Source organism: Oncorhynchus masou, unplaced genomic scaffold (assembly GCF_036934945.1).
Source record: "Oncorhynchus masou masou isolate Uvic2021 unplaced genomic scaffold, UVic_Omas_1.1 unplaced_scaffold_2568, whole genome shotgun sequence".
Classification (NCBI taxonomy): Eukaryota; Metazoa; Chordata; class Actinopteri; order Salmoniformes; family Salmonidae; genus Oncorhynchus; species Oncorhynchus masou.
The window spans coordinates 1-15060 of NW_027009011.1; the positions used below are offsets into that span (position 1 = coordinate 1).

Here is a 15060-nt window from a genome sequence, read left to right on the forward strand (position 1 = left end):
CATGCTTCGTTCAGTTACATGTTAACTGCCGTGGAGGAAGAGGAGGCTCCTTCACCACGGGTCTCCTTCTGGCCCAGGTTGGTGAACCACAGCACATGGAGCAGCTCCACCACAGCACTCAGCAGACCCTGGTCTACATGTCTGGAGGAGAGAAGAGGGTTTTATTCTACAGCAGCCCTGGTACTATTTTAACTCTGATTCTTCTCTAATGACGCCCTCCCCCGGAGCACACTGGCCACCACCCCCCCGGGGACACTGACCCCCCCCACCCCGGAGCACACTGACACCCCCCCCCCCACCACCACCTCTGGTCACTGTGCTTCCTGGAGAAGGCAACTTTTTGTTATTGATGTTTAAAATAAATAAATTCAGAACCAGAATGTCTGACTAGATGATTTAAATAGTAAAGATGAAATCCAGACAGTATATCTCACCTCCTCTCGAGCAGCTGCAGAATCCAGGTGAGGAGCCCGTGGCCCTTGGTCAGGTTGTAGGCTGCTTTGGTCACACGACCAGCCTGGTGCAGGACTCTCACTATCAGAGTCTGGTAGAGAACGTCACACACAGGAGGAGAGACAACGGTCATGAACATGAACGCATACTTTATTGAAATACTGTGTATTTAAACAAGGGGGTAATCAGTATATTTCCAAAACATAAAAGTGTTGGACATAGAACGTAAATGAATATGTGCCCATTGATTCAGAAGACGCTAAATGCCTTGTGAGTTTAGTTCAACTGTCCTCCCAATCAGAACCCAAAATATCAGCTTGTTTTACTCCGATGTTTGTAAACCAAGTAAATGTAAACATAGTCTCATAACATGGTTGAAACTATCATTTTTATATCAGGGATGGTCAGTCCTTTGTCTATGAATTAGAGAGTGGTCCCATTTCTCCAGCCCTATCCCTCTTAGCTTTTTACCCAAACAGGCAGGCTTTTACCAAAACAGGGGCGGGGGTTAGCTTTATTGTTTCTGCTGCTAATTTTGCAGTCCAACCAGGGCACATGATCAGAGATGCAAACTGAAATGATCCCCCCCCCCCCCCAAAAAAAAAAAAAAAATCTATACTTAGTGGAAAATTATTTATTCTTAAGAGAAAGACAAAGCAGCAATTGTGAGGTAGTGCTAGTCCTTTTTGTTTTACCTGTGTGTGTGTGTGTGTGTGTGTGTGTGTGTGTGTGTGTCAGCGTCTCCGTTAGCTGGTAATAGCCGGCTTTTGGCCGTAAAAATGTTTTAAAAGCCGATCGATAAAATTGGCACCGGCTAATCGCCTGGGTGAAGAAAACAAAAAGTACTATCGAGTAATAATGCTTTTTATTCATTACATTTGACTGGTCATGTTTATCAGTCTATGGGTTCATTTGCATAACCTAGAAGAATTAAATTGGCACGTGTATATTTGTAACACCAGTAGTCTATTGTTTTATACAGACTTCCAAATACTATTGAAACCAGTAGTCTATTGTTTTATACAGACTTCCAAATATCATTGAAACCAGTAGTCTATTGTTTTATACAGACTTCCAAATACCATTGAAACCAGTAGTCTATTGTTTTATAAAGACATACCATTGAAACCAGTAGTCTATTGTTTTATACAGACTTCCAAATACCATTGAAACCAGTAGTCTATTGTTTTATAAAGACATACCATTGAAACCAGTAGTCTTATTGTTTTATAAAGACTTCCACATACCATTGTTTTCTAGACATATACCATTGAAACCAGTCTATTTCTCTCATGTTCTACTGGTTTTTAACTTTCTTTCATTGTCTGGTAGCCAACTTGATTTGTACGCATTGCTGTGCTAATAATGTTAAGAAATAGTTCATTAGCATTTTAAGCTCAACGTTCTGAGCACCTTTGGTCAGCTGTGAGTCTTTCTGGGTAAATCTCTTAGAGTCTTCCACACCTGGATTTTTTTTTTTTTTTTTTTACCTTTATTTAACTTGGCAAGTCAGTTAAGAACAAATTCTTATTTTCAATGACGGCCTAGGAACAGTGGGTTAACTGCCTGTTCAGGGGCAGAACGACAGATTTGTACCTTGTCAGCTCGGGGATTTGAACTTGCAACCTTTCGGTTACTAGTCCAATGCTCTAACCACTAGGCTACCCTGCTGCCCCAATTGTGGGACATATGCACATTATTCTTTTAAAAAATTCTTCAAGCTCTGTCAAATTGGTTTTGCCATAGATTTTCAAGTAGATTTAAGTCAAAACTGTAACTCGGCCACTCAGGAACATTCACTGTGTTCTTGGTAAACATCTCCAGTGTATATTTGGCCTTGTGTTTTAGGTTATTGTCCTGCTGAAAGGTGAATTCATCTCCCAGTGTCTGGTGGAAAGCAGACTGAACCAGGTTTCCCCTCTAGGATGTTGCCTGTCCTTAGCTCCATTCGGTTTATTTTTTTATCCTGAAAAACTCCCCAGTCCTTAACGATTACAAGCATACCCATAACATGATGCAGCCACCACTATGCATGTAAACATGGAGAGTGGTACTCAGTAATGTATTGGATTTGCCCCTAAACAATAACACCTTGTATTCAGGACAAAAAGTGAATTGCTCTGCCACATGTATTGGTGTATTACTTTAATTCCTTGTTGGTATATGTTTATTCTGTACGGGATTCCTTCTTCATTCTGTCATTTAGGTTAGCATTAGGGAGTAACTACAATGTTGTTGATTCATCCTCAGTTCTCTCCTATCAGAGTCATCAAACTCCGTAACTGTTTTGAAGTCACCATTGGCCTCATGGTGAAATCCCTGAGCGGTTTCCTTCCTCTCCGGCAACTGAGTTAGGAAGGACGTCTGTATCTTTGTATTGACTGGGTGTATTGATACACCATCCAAAGTGTAGGTGCCCTTCTTTACGAGGCATTGGAAAACCTCCCTGGTCTTTGTGGTTGAATCTGTATTTGAAATTCACTGTTCAACTGAGGGACTTGACAAATAATTGTATGTGTGGGGTACAGAGATGAGGTAGTCATTTAAAAAACATTATGTTAAACACTATTATTGCACACAGAGTAAGTCCATGACACTTATTACGTGACTTTTTAAACAAATCTATACTCCTGAACTTTAGGCTTGCCATAACAAAGGTGTTGAATACTGACTCAAGACATCAGCTTTTCATTAAAAAAAAAATTAAAAAACGAACATAATTCCACTTTGATATTATGTGGTCCTGTGTGTAGCTCAGTAACAACAAATCTACATTGAATCCATTTTAAATTCAGTCTGTAACAAATAAATGTGGAAAACGTCAAGGGGTGGTGAACACTTTCGGAAAGTCTCCGTGAAATCAAATCAAATTTTATTTGCCGAATACAATTTCACCTTACAGTGAAATGCTTACTTACAAGCTCTTAATAAGCAACAACACAGTTTGGCACGGTTGGTTTAGAGCCAATAAAAATAAATGTCAGTCATCCCCCCCGGCGCCATCTCTCATTTTAACATGCATTGAACAGTCTATTTTTGCTAACAGTGATGGAGTTACATCATTAGCATAAATCATGACTAATCCAATCAAATCATCACTTCAGGAATAGTGATGATTTGATTGGATTAGTCATGATTTATGCTAATGATATAACGAGTAGTCCATCTTACATGAGTCTGCATGGGAATGCTTCATTTTAAAAGGTATAATTTTAAAAATGTTGAAAACGTACTTCCCCAAACTAGAAACTGACACGCTGCCCATGAAAATTGCTGGTGATTTTGCTGTTTGTTACTGGTCTTGTTGGCTGAGGAAAAGTACACGTGGACATTTATAGTAACATATTCAACGTGCAAAATAAGGAAACTCGTAGTTGCGTCCTCGATGTTCTGCACAAGATGAATTACCACGATGTCAAAAGGTGATTTCTGTCATTCTGAGGTGTCACACCCAATGCATGTTGGTAAAAACATCAGGTACATCTATTAAAAATGTCCGGTAAATTAAAATGCTGCTGGTCAACTGTGTCTGGCGCCACATTTTCATAACGGAAAACCCTGGCGCGTGTGTGTGGTTGTGTTTGTACCTGAGTGTGTTGGTCACAGAGTGGGCTGAAACCTGGTGTGTGTGTGTGTGTGTGTGTGTGTGTGTGTGTGTGTGTGTCTCTGTGTGGTTGTGTTGGTACCTGAGTGTGTTGGTCACAGAGTGGGCTGCAGCAGAATCCTAGCAGTGTCTGAAAGATCCCCTGTTGGTCCAGCAGATCATAACACTGTCTGTCTTTCAGGCCCTCCTCGAGGACAGACAGAATCCACTCCCTCTCCATTTTGTGCTGAGAGGAGAGACAACATTATATCATGGGACGAGTCACCTCCATACTGATAACATCCACTGGGCTCAACACACAGCATCCAAGTTTAATAATGGGACAAACACCAATCCAATTTGACAGAGTAGTTTCTCAGCCAACTATTTCATTCATCATAGGACAACCTATTAGAATACTGTCAGTTACATAGGACTAAAGAACAACCTATTAGAATACTGTCAGTTACATAGGACTAAAGGACAACCTATTAGAATACTGTCAGTTACAAAGGACTAAAGGACAACCTATTAGAATACTGTTAGTTACATAGGACAACCTATTAGAATACTGTCAGTTACATAGGACTAAAGGACAACCTATTAGAATACTGTCAGTTACATAGGACAACCTATTAGAATACTGTCAGTTACATAGGACAACCTATTAGAATACTGTCAGTTACATAGGACAACCTATTAGAATACTGTCAGTTACATAGGACAACCTATTAGAATACTGTCAGTTACATAGGACTAAAGGACAACCTATTAGAATACTGTCAGTTACATAGGACTAAAGGACAACCTATTAGAATACTGTTAGTTACATAGGACAACCTATTAGAATACTGTCAGTTACATAGGACAACCTATTAGAATACTGTCAGTTACATAGGACAACCTATTAGAATACTGTCAGTTACATAGGACAACCTATTAGAATACTGTCAGTTACATAGGACTAAAGGACAACCTATTAGAATACTGTCAGTTACATAGGACTAAAGGACAACCTATTAGAATACTGTCAGTTACATAGAACAACCTATTAGAATACTGTCAGTTACATAGGACAACCTATTAGAATACTGTCAGTTACATAGGACAACCTATTAGAATACTGTCAGTTACATAGGACTAAAGGACAACCTATTAGAATACTGTCAGTTACATAGAACTAAAGGACAACCTATTAGAATACTGTCAGTTACATAGAACTAAAGGACAACCTATTAGAATACTGTCAGTTACATAGGACTAAAGGACAACCTATTAGAATACTGTCAGTTACATAGAACAACCTATTAGAATACTGTCAGTTACATAGGACTAAAGGACAACCTATTAGAATACTGTCAGTTACATAGAACAACCTATTAGAATACTGTCAGTTACAAAGGACAACCTATTAGAATACTGTCAGTTACATAGGACAACCTATTAGAATACTGTCAGTTACAAAGGAATAAAGAACAACCTATTAGAATACTGTCAGTTACATAGGACTAAAGAACAACCTATTAGAATACTGTCAGTTACATAGGACTAAAGAACAACCTATTAGAATACTGTCAGTTACATAGGACTAAAGAACAACCTATTAGAATACTGTCAGTTACATAGGACAACCTATTAGAATACTGTCAGTTACATAGGACTAAAGAACAACCTATTAGAATACTGTCAGTTACATAGGACAACCTATTAGAATACTGTCAGTTACAAAGGACTAAAGAACAACCTATTAGAATACTGTCAGTTACATAGGACTAAAGGACAACCTATTAGAATACTGTCAGTTACAAAGGACTAAAGGACAACCTATTAGAATACTGTCAGTTACATAGGACAACCTATTAGAATACTGTCAGTTACATAGGACTAAAGGACAACCTATTAGAATACTGTCAGTTACATAGGACTAAAGAACAACCTATTAGAATACTGTCAGTTACATAGGACTAAAGAACAACCTATTAGAATACTGTCAGTTACATAGGACTAAAGAACAACCTATTAGAATACTGTCAGTTACATAGGACTAAAGAACAACCTATTAGAATACTGTCAGTTACATAGGACTAAAGAACAACCTATTAGAATACTGTCAGTTACATAGGACTAAAGGACAACCTATTAGAATACTGTCAGTTACAAAGGACTAAAGGACAACCTATTAGAATACTGTCATATTAGAATACTGTCAGTTACATAGGACAACCTATTAGAATACTGTCAGTTACATAGGACAACCTATTAGAATACTGTCAGTTACATAGGACAACCTATTAGAATACAACCTATTAGAATACTGTCAGTTACATAGGACTAAAGGACAACCTATTAGAATACTGTCAGTTACATAGGACTAAAGGACAACCTATTAGAATACTGTTAGTTACATAGGACAACCTATTAGAATACTGTCAGTTACATAGGACAACCTATTAGAATACTGTCAGTTACATAGGACAACCTATTAGAATACTGTCAGTTACATAGGACAACCTATTAGAATACTGTCAGTTACAAAGGACTAAAGGACAACCTATTAGAATACTGTCAGTTACAAAGGACTAAAGGACAACCTATTAGAATACTGTCAGTTACATAGGACTAAAGGACAACCTATTAGAATACTGTCAGTTACATAGGACAACCTATTAGAATACTGTCAGTTACATAGGACAACCTATTAGAATACTGTCAGTTACATAGAACTAAAGGACAACCTATTAGAATACTGTCAGTTACAAAGGACTAAAGGACAACCTATTAGAATACTGTCAGTTACATAGGACTAAAGGACAACCTATTAGAATACTGTCAGTTACATAGAACAACCTATTAGAATACTGTCAGTTACAAAGGACAACCTATTAGAATACTGTCAGTTACAAAGGACAACCTATTAGAATACTGTCAGTTACATAGGACAACCTATTAGAATACTGTCAGTTACATAGGACTAAAGGACAACCTATTAGAATACTGTCAGTTACATAGGACTAAAGGACAACCTATTAGAATACTGTCAGTTACATAGGACTAAAGGACAACCTATTAGAATACTGTCAGTTACAAAGGACTAAAGGACAACCTATTAGAATACTGTCAGTTACATAGAACAACCTATTAGAATACTGTCAGTTACATAGGACAACCTATTAGAATACTGTCAGTTACATAGGACAACCTATTAGAATACTGTTAGTTACATAGGACAACCTATTAGAATACTGTCAGTTACATAGGACAACCTATTAGAATACTGTCAGTTACATAGGACAACCTATTAGAATACTGTCAGTTACATAGAACAACCTATTAGAATACTGTTAGTTACATAGGACAACCTATTAGAATACTGTCAGTTACATAGGACTAAAGGACAACCTATTAGAATACTGTCAGTTACAAAGGACTAAAGGACAACCTATTAGAATACTGTCAGTTACATAGGACAACCTATTAGAATACTGTCAGTTACATAGGACAACCTATTAGAATACTGTCAGTTACATAGGACAACCTATTAGAATACTGTCAGTTACAAAGGACAACCTATTAGAATACTGTCAGTTACATAGGACAACCTATTAGAATACTGTCAGTTACATAGGACAACCTATTAGAATACTGTTAGTTACATAGGACAACCTATTAGAATACTGTCAGTTACATAGAACAACCTATTAGAATACTGTCAGTTACAAAGGACTAAAGGACAACCTATTAGAATACTGTCAGTTACAAAGGACTAAAGGACAACCTATTAGAATACTGTTAGTTACATAGGACAACCTATTAGAATACTGTCAGTTACATAGGACAACCTATTAGAATACTGTTAGTTACATAGGACAACCTATTAGAATACTGTCAGTTACATAGAACAACCTATTAGAATACTGTCAGTTACAAAGGACTAAAGGACAACCTATTAGAATACTGTCAGTTACATAGGACTAAAGAACAACCTATTAGAATACTGTCAGTTACATAGGACTAAAGGACAACCTATTAGAATACTGTTAGTTACATAGGACAACCTATTAGAATACTGTTAGTTACATAGGACTAAAGGACAACCTATTAGAATACTGTCAGTTACATAGGACTAAAGGACAACCTATCTGTAAGACTAACACTATACTACTATAATACTGGCACTATACTACTGTAAGACTGGCACTATACTACTGTAAGACTGGCACTATACTACTGTAACACTGGCACTATACTACTGTAAGACGAACACTATACTACTATAATACTAACACTATACTACTATAATACTGGCACTATACTACTGTAATACTGGCACTATACTACTGTAATACTGGCACTATACTACTGTAATACTGGCACTATACTACTGTAATACTGGCACTATACTACTGTAATACTGGCACTATACTACTGTAAGACTAACACTATACTACTGTAAGACGAACGCTATACTACCGTAATACTGGCACTATACTACTGTAATACTGGCACTATACTACTGTAAGACTAACACTATACTACTATAATACTAACACTATACTACTATAATACTGGCACTATACTACCGTAATACTGGCACTATACTACTGTAAGACTAACACTATACTACTATAATACTAACACTATACTACTGTAAGACTAACACTATACTACTATAATACTAACACTATACTACTGTGATACTGGCACTATACTACTGTAAGACGAACACTATACTACCGTAATACTGGCACTATACTACCGTAATACTGGCACTATACTACTGTAAGACTAACAATATACTACTAGAATACTAACACTATACTACTGTAATACTATACTACTGTAATACTGACACTATACTACTGTAATACTAACCCTATAATACTGTAATACTATACTACTGTAATACTGTACTACTATACTACTGTACTACTATAATACTGTACTACTGTAATTCTATACTACCGTAATTCTATACTACTGTAATTCTATACTACTGTAATACTGTAATTCTATACTACTGCAATACTTTAATACTATACTACTGTAATACTGTACTACTGTAATTCTATACTACTATACTACTGTAATTCTATACTACTGTAATACTATACTACTGTAATTCTATACTACTATAATACTATACTACTGTAATTCTATACTACTGTAATTCTATACTACTGTAAATCTATACTACTGTAATACTTTACCTCCATGTCACTACTGTAATACTATACTACTGTCTATACTACTGTAATACTATACTACTGTAATTCTATACTACTGTAATTCTATACTACTGTAATACTATACTACTGTAATACTATACTACTATAATTCTATACTACTGTAATTCTATACTACTGTAATTCTATACTACTGTAATACTATACTACTGTAATACTATAATACTGTAATACTATACTACTGTAATTCTATACTACTATACTACTGTAATTCTATACTACTGTAATACTTTACCTCCATGTCACAGCTGTAGAACAGTTTGAAGAACTCCGGAACCCTTCTGAAGTCCAGACACTGATGGGAGAGCAGGAAGCGGTTCACCACCACGTACATGTGCTCCTCTGGTTTCAGCATCTGCCGGGCCACCTTGGTGACGTACGTGGTCAGTACGAAGGGCATCCTGAGGTTCTGCTGTCTGATCCCATTCTTTACCATGTCCAGCAGGTACAGCAGCTGGGGTGGGTTGGGGGGGGACACAGAGAGAGATACCTGGTTAATATGGAACATTACCACTCATGTTCAAGGCCATGTTTGTGTCTGAAATGACTGTCTTTTCCCTATATACACCGAGTGCACAAAACATTAGGAACACCTGCTCTTTCCATGACAAAGACTGACCAGTTGAATCCAGGTGAAAGATATGATCCCCCTTATTGATGACACTTGTTAAATCCACTTCAATCGGTGTAGATGACGGGGAGGAGACTGGGGTTAAATAAGGATTTTTAAGCCTTGAGACAATTGAGACTTGGATTGTGTGTGTGTGTGTGTGCCATTCTGAGGGTGAATGGACAAGATGCAACTCAATATCAGGAAGGTGTTCCTAATGTTTTGTACACTCAGTACATCTCACCATCTCTCTCACATGAGATGAACTGCAAATGATGAGAGACCAGTGTGTGTGTGTGTGTGTTCGTGTGTTATTTGCGCGTACATGCATGTGTGTGTGAGCCTGATTGTGTGTGTGTGTGTGTGTGTACCTGTCTCTTCTCTCTGAAGCGAGCAGCCTCCAGATGATGGTGGTATGAAGCCAGGACCTGATAGGCCGCTGCCCTCAGCTTGGGGTCGTAACTACTCAGGGACACCATCGTCACACCAAGGCCGTGACTTGACACAAACTTCAGACAGTCGATCACAGACTCTGTCACAGGACAGGAAGGACAGGAAGTTTGGTTGAGCAAGAAGGCTGTGCAGTAACAACACCATTAGTTCAACGTCGCAGCGTGTTTTTAGATGTCCCATAATCAGGGATTTATTGATTAATAACAAAATAAAAGTGGTTTCGCAAACAATATTGACGCTAAATAAGCGAGGAACACGTTTTTAGTTTGGCCTACTAGCAGACTAAAATGGTGCGGTAGGGTAGCCTAGTGGTTAGAGTGTAGAGGAGGCAGGTAGCCTAGTGGTTAGAGTGTAGAGGAGGCAGGTAGCCTAGTGGTTAGAGTGTAGAGGAGGCAGGTAGCCTAGTGGTTAGAGTGTAGGGGCGGCAGGTAGCCTAGTGGTTAGAGTGTAGAGGAGGCAGGTAGCCTAGTGGTTAGAGTGTAGAGGGGGCAGGTAGCCTAGTGGTTAGAGTGTAGAGGAGGCAGGTAGCCTAGTGGTTAGAGTGTAGAGGAAGCAGGTAGACTAGTGGTTAAAGTGTAGAGGCGGCAGGGTAGCCTAGTGGTTAGAGTGTAGAGGTGGCAGGTAGCCTAGTGGTTAGAGTGTAGAGGAGGCAGGTAGCCTAGTGGTTAGAGTGTAGAGGAGGCAGGTAGCCTAGTGGTTAGAGTGTAGAGGTGGCAGGTAGCCTAGTGGTTAGAGTGTAGAGGCGGCAGGGTAGCCTAGTGGTTAGAGTGTAGAGGTGGCAGGTAGCCTAGTGGTTAGAGTGTAGAGGTGGCAGGTAGCCTAGTGGTTAGAGTGTAGGGACAGCAGGTAGCATAGTGGTTAGAGTGTAGAGGAGGCAGGTAGCCTAGTGGTTAGAGTGTAGGGACGGCAGGTAGCATAGTGGTTAGAGTGTAGAGGAGGCAGGTAGCCTAGTGGTTAGAGTGTAGGGACGGCAGGTAGCATAGTGGTTAGAGTGTAGAGGAGGCAGGTAGCCTAGTGGTTAGAGTGTAGAGGTGGCAGGTAGCCTAGTGGTTAGAGTGTAGAGGAGGCAGGTAGCCTAGTGGTTAGAGTGTAGGGGCGGCAGGTAGCCTAGTGGTTAGAGTGTAGAGGAGGCAGGTAGCCTAGTGGTTAGAGTGTAGAGGGGGCAGGTAGCCTAGTGGTTAGAGTGTAGAGGAGGCAGGTAGCCTAGTGGTTAGAGTGTAGAGGAAGCAGGTAGACTAGTGGTTAAAGTGTAGAGGCGGCAGGGTAGCCTAGTGGTTAGAGTGTAGAGGAGGCAGGTAGCCTAGTGGTTAGAGTGTAGGGACGGCAGGTAGCATAGTGGTTAGAGTGTAGAGGAGGCAGGTAGCCTAGTGGTTAGAGTGTAGAGGAGGCAGGGTAGCCTAGTGGTTAGAGCGTTGGACTAGTAACCAGAAGGTTGCAAGTTCAAACCCCCGAGCTGACAATCTATCGTTCTGCCCCTGAACAGGCAGTTAACCCACTGTTCCTAGGCCGTCATTGAAAATAAGAATTTGTTCTTAACTGACTTGCTTCGTTAAATAAAGGTAAAAAAATAAAACTTCAATGTTCTTTAGTATTATTTTTGATAAATGTCTTTTTAAAAAGTCTCACCATCTTTTGACTGTGTGAAATGTCTCAGAAAAGTGTGTTATTTAAAATGCTTGGAGGTTTAAAATGCTTGGATGTTCAGGTCATTGGTAGTAGTCACCTGGCTGAAGCATGGCGCTGAAGAGAGCAGGAGGAAGCAGGGTCGTACACACTCCCAAGATCCTTCACTTCCTCATCTTTGAAAATCAGCTCTTTACCCTCCTGTTGAAGGAAAGATGAGTGGAGTGTCATATCATATCGACATCTTATCGTTACACCACATGAACAGGGCCAAGAGTTTTCCCAGAATACATCAAACAGGAAGCAATCTGGGGACTAGTTAGTCTAGTTATAGTCTAATTAAAAAGGTCCCGAGTCCTTTCTTTGTCAGGTCACACATTCAGGAAATACTCCAGTATCTAAACATGATGCGTGTGTGTGTGTGTGTGTGTGTGTGTGTGTGTGTGTGTGTGTGTGTGTTACCTGTAGGATGATCCTGCGTTGCAGGGGGAAGTGAGTGATGGTGTTGATCATGGTGTCAGGGCTGAGCAGAGCCAGCAGGTCCTCAGAGCTGGGTTGCTGCCACAAGGAAACGCCCAGGCTTCTCCGGGCCTTGTGGTGCTCCACCGCCGCTGGGCCCCAAAGCATGCACCTGCAGGTCACACACACACACACCAGTGTAATAGCACGGACGTGCAAACACACACAACTTATTTATAATGAAAGATAATAAAAATGAATGAACTCACTGAAAGTCTACCAGACTGACGCCGTTTCGTTCGTACTCCTGCAGCAGCAGTAACAGATTCTGATCTGCACAGAAAAGACGTGTCGGCCAACTGTAGAACGGAAGACATTTAAAAGCACACAGAAGGAACAGCTCTGTTACCTGTGGTACTGAGAGTAGCGCCGCACCCTCCCAGTAGGACTACGAAGTGGCTGCTGCTACAGACAGCAGGACTTCTCTTCACGAGGCTGAGCAGGAGAGAGACCAGGGCCTCTGGAAGAGAGCGCAGACAGAGAACTGTGTTAACTAGTGTTCAGTGTGTTACATACAGTGTTCAGTGTGTTACATAGTGTTCAGTGTGTTATATACAGTGTACAGCGTGTTACATAGTGTTCAGTGTGTTACATACAGTGTGTTACATACAGTGTGTTACATATAGTGTGTTACATACAGTGTACAGTGTGTTACATACAGTGTTCAGTGTGTTACATAGTGTTCAGTGTGTTATATACAGTGTACAGTGTGTTACATAGTGTACAGTGTGTTACATAGTGTTCAGTGTGTTACATAGTGTACAGTGTGTTACATAGTGTACAGTGTGTTACATAGTGTTCAGTGTGTTACATAGTGTTCAGTGTGTTACATAGTGTTCAGTGTGTTACATAGTGTTCAGTGTGTTACATAGTGTACAGTGTGTTACATACAGTGTACAGTGTGTTACATACAGTGTACAGTGTGTTACATACAGTGTACAGTGTGTTACATACAGTGTACAGTGTGTTACATACAGTGTACAGTGTGTTACATACAGTGTACAGTGTGTTACATACAGTGTACAGTGTGTTACATAGTGTACAGTGTGTTACATAGTGTACAGTGTGTTACATAGTGTACAGTGTGTTACATACAGTGTACAGTGTGTTACATACAGTGTACAGTGTGTTACGTATAGTGTACAGTGTGTTACGTACAGTGTTCAGTGTGTTACGTACAGTGTTCAGTGTGTTACGTACAGTGTTCAGTGTGTTACATAGTGTACAGTGTGTTACATAGTGTTCAGTGGGTTACGTACAGTGTTCAGTGTGTTATATACAGTGTACAGTGTGTTACATAGTGTTCAGTGTGTTACATACAGTGTTCAGTGTGTTACATACAGTGTGTTACATATAGTGTGTTACATACAGTGTACAGTGTGTTACATACAGTGTACAGTGTGTCACATACAGTGTTCAGTGTGTTACATACAGTGTTCAGTGTGTTATATACAGTGTACAGTGTGTTACATAGTGTACAGTGTGTTACATAGTGTTCAGTGTGTTACATAGTGTACAGTGTGTTACATAGTGTACAGTGTGTTACATAGTGTACAGTGTGTTACATAGTGTACAGTGTGTTACATAGTGTTCAGTGTGTTACATAGTGTTCAGTGTGTTACATAGTGTACAGTGTGTTACATAGTGTACAGTGTGTTACATAGTGTTCAGTGGGTTACGTACAGTGTTCAGTGTGTTATATACAGTGTACAGTGTGTTACATAGTGTTCAGTGTGTTACATACAGTGTTCAGTGTGTTACATACAGTGTGTTACATATAGTGTGTTACATACAGTGTACAGTGTGTTACATACAGTGTACAGTGTGTTACATACAGTGTTCAGTGTGTTACATAGTGTTCAGTGTGTTATATACAGTGTACAGTGTGTTATATACAGTGTACAGTGTGTTACATAGTGTACAGTGTGTTACATAGTGTTCAGTGTGTTACATAGTGTACAGTGTGTTACATAGTGTTCAGTGTGTTACATAGTGTTCAGTGTGTTACATAGTGTTCAGTGTGTTACATAGTGTACAGTGTGTTACATAGTGTTCAGTGTGTTACATACAGTGTACAGTGTGTTACATACAGTGTACAGTGTGTTACATACAGTGTACAGTGTGTTACATACAGTGTACAGTGTGTTACATACAGTGTACAGTGTGTTACATACAGTGTACAGTGTGTTACATACAGTGTACAGTGTGTTACATACAGTGTACAGTGTGTTACATAGTGTACATTGTGTTACATAGTGTACATTGTGTTACATACAGTGTACAGTGTGTTACATACAGTGTACAGTGTGTTACGTACAGTGTACAGTGTGTTACGTACAGTGTTCAGTGTGTTACGTACAGTGTTCAGTGTGTTACGTACAGTGTTCAGTGTGTTACGTACAGTGTTCAGTGTGTTACATAGTGTACAGTGTGTTACATAGTGTTCAGTGGGTTACGTACAGTGTTCAGTGGGTTACGTACAGTGTACAGTGTGTTACATACAGTGTTCAGTGTGTTACATAGTGTTCAGTGTGTTACATACAGTGTACAGTGTGTTACATACAGTGTTCAGTGTG

At 39.5% G+C, this 15060-nt stretch overlaps 1 pseudogene; it reads right to left on the reverse strand.

The window, feature by feature from the left end:
• Window positions 1-18: 18 nt before the first annotated feature.
• Window positions 19-15060, reverse strand: part of LOC135533668 (nucleolar pre-ribosomal-associated protein 1-like) — a 56053-nt pseudogene continuing 41011 nt past the window's right edge.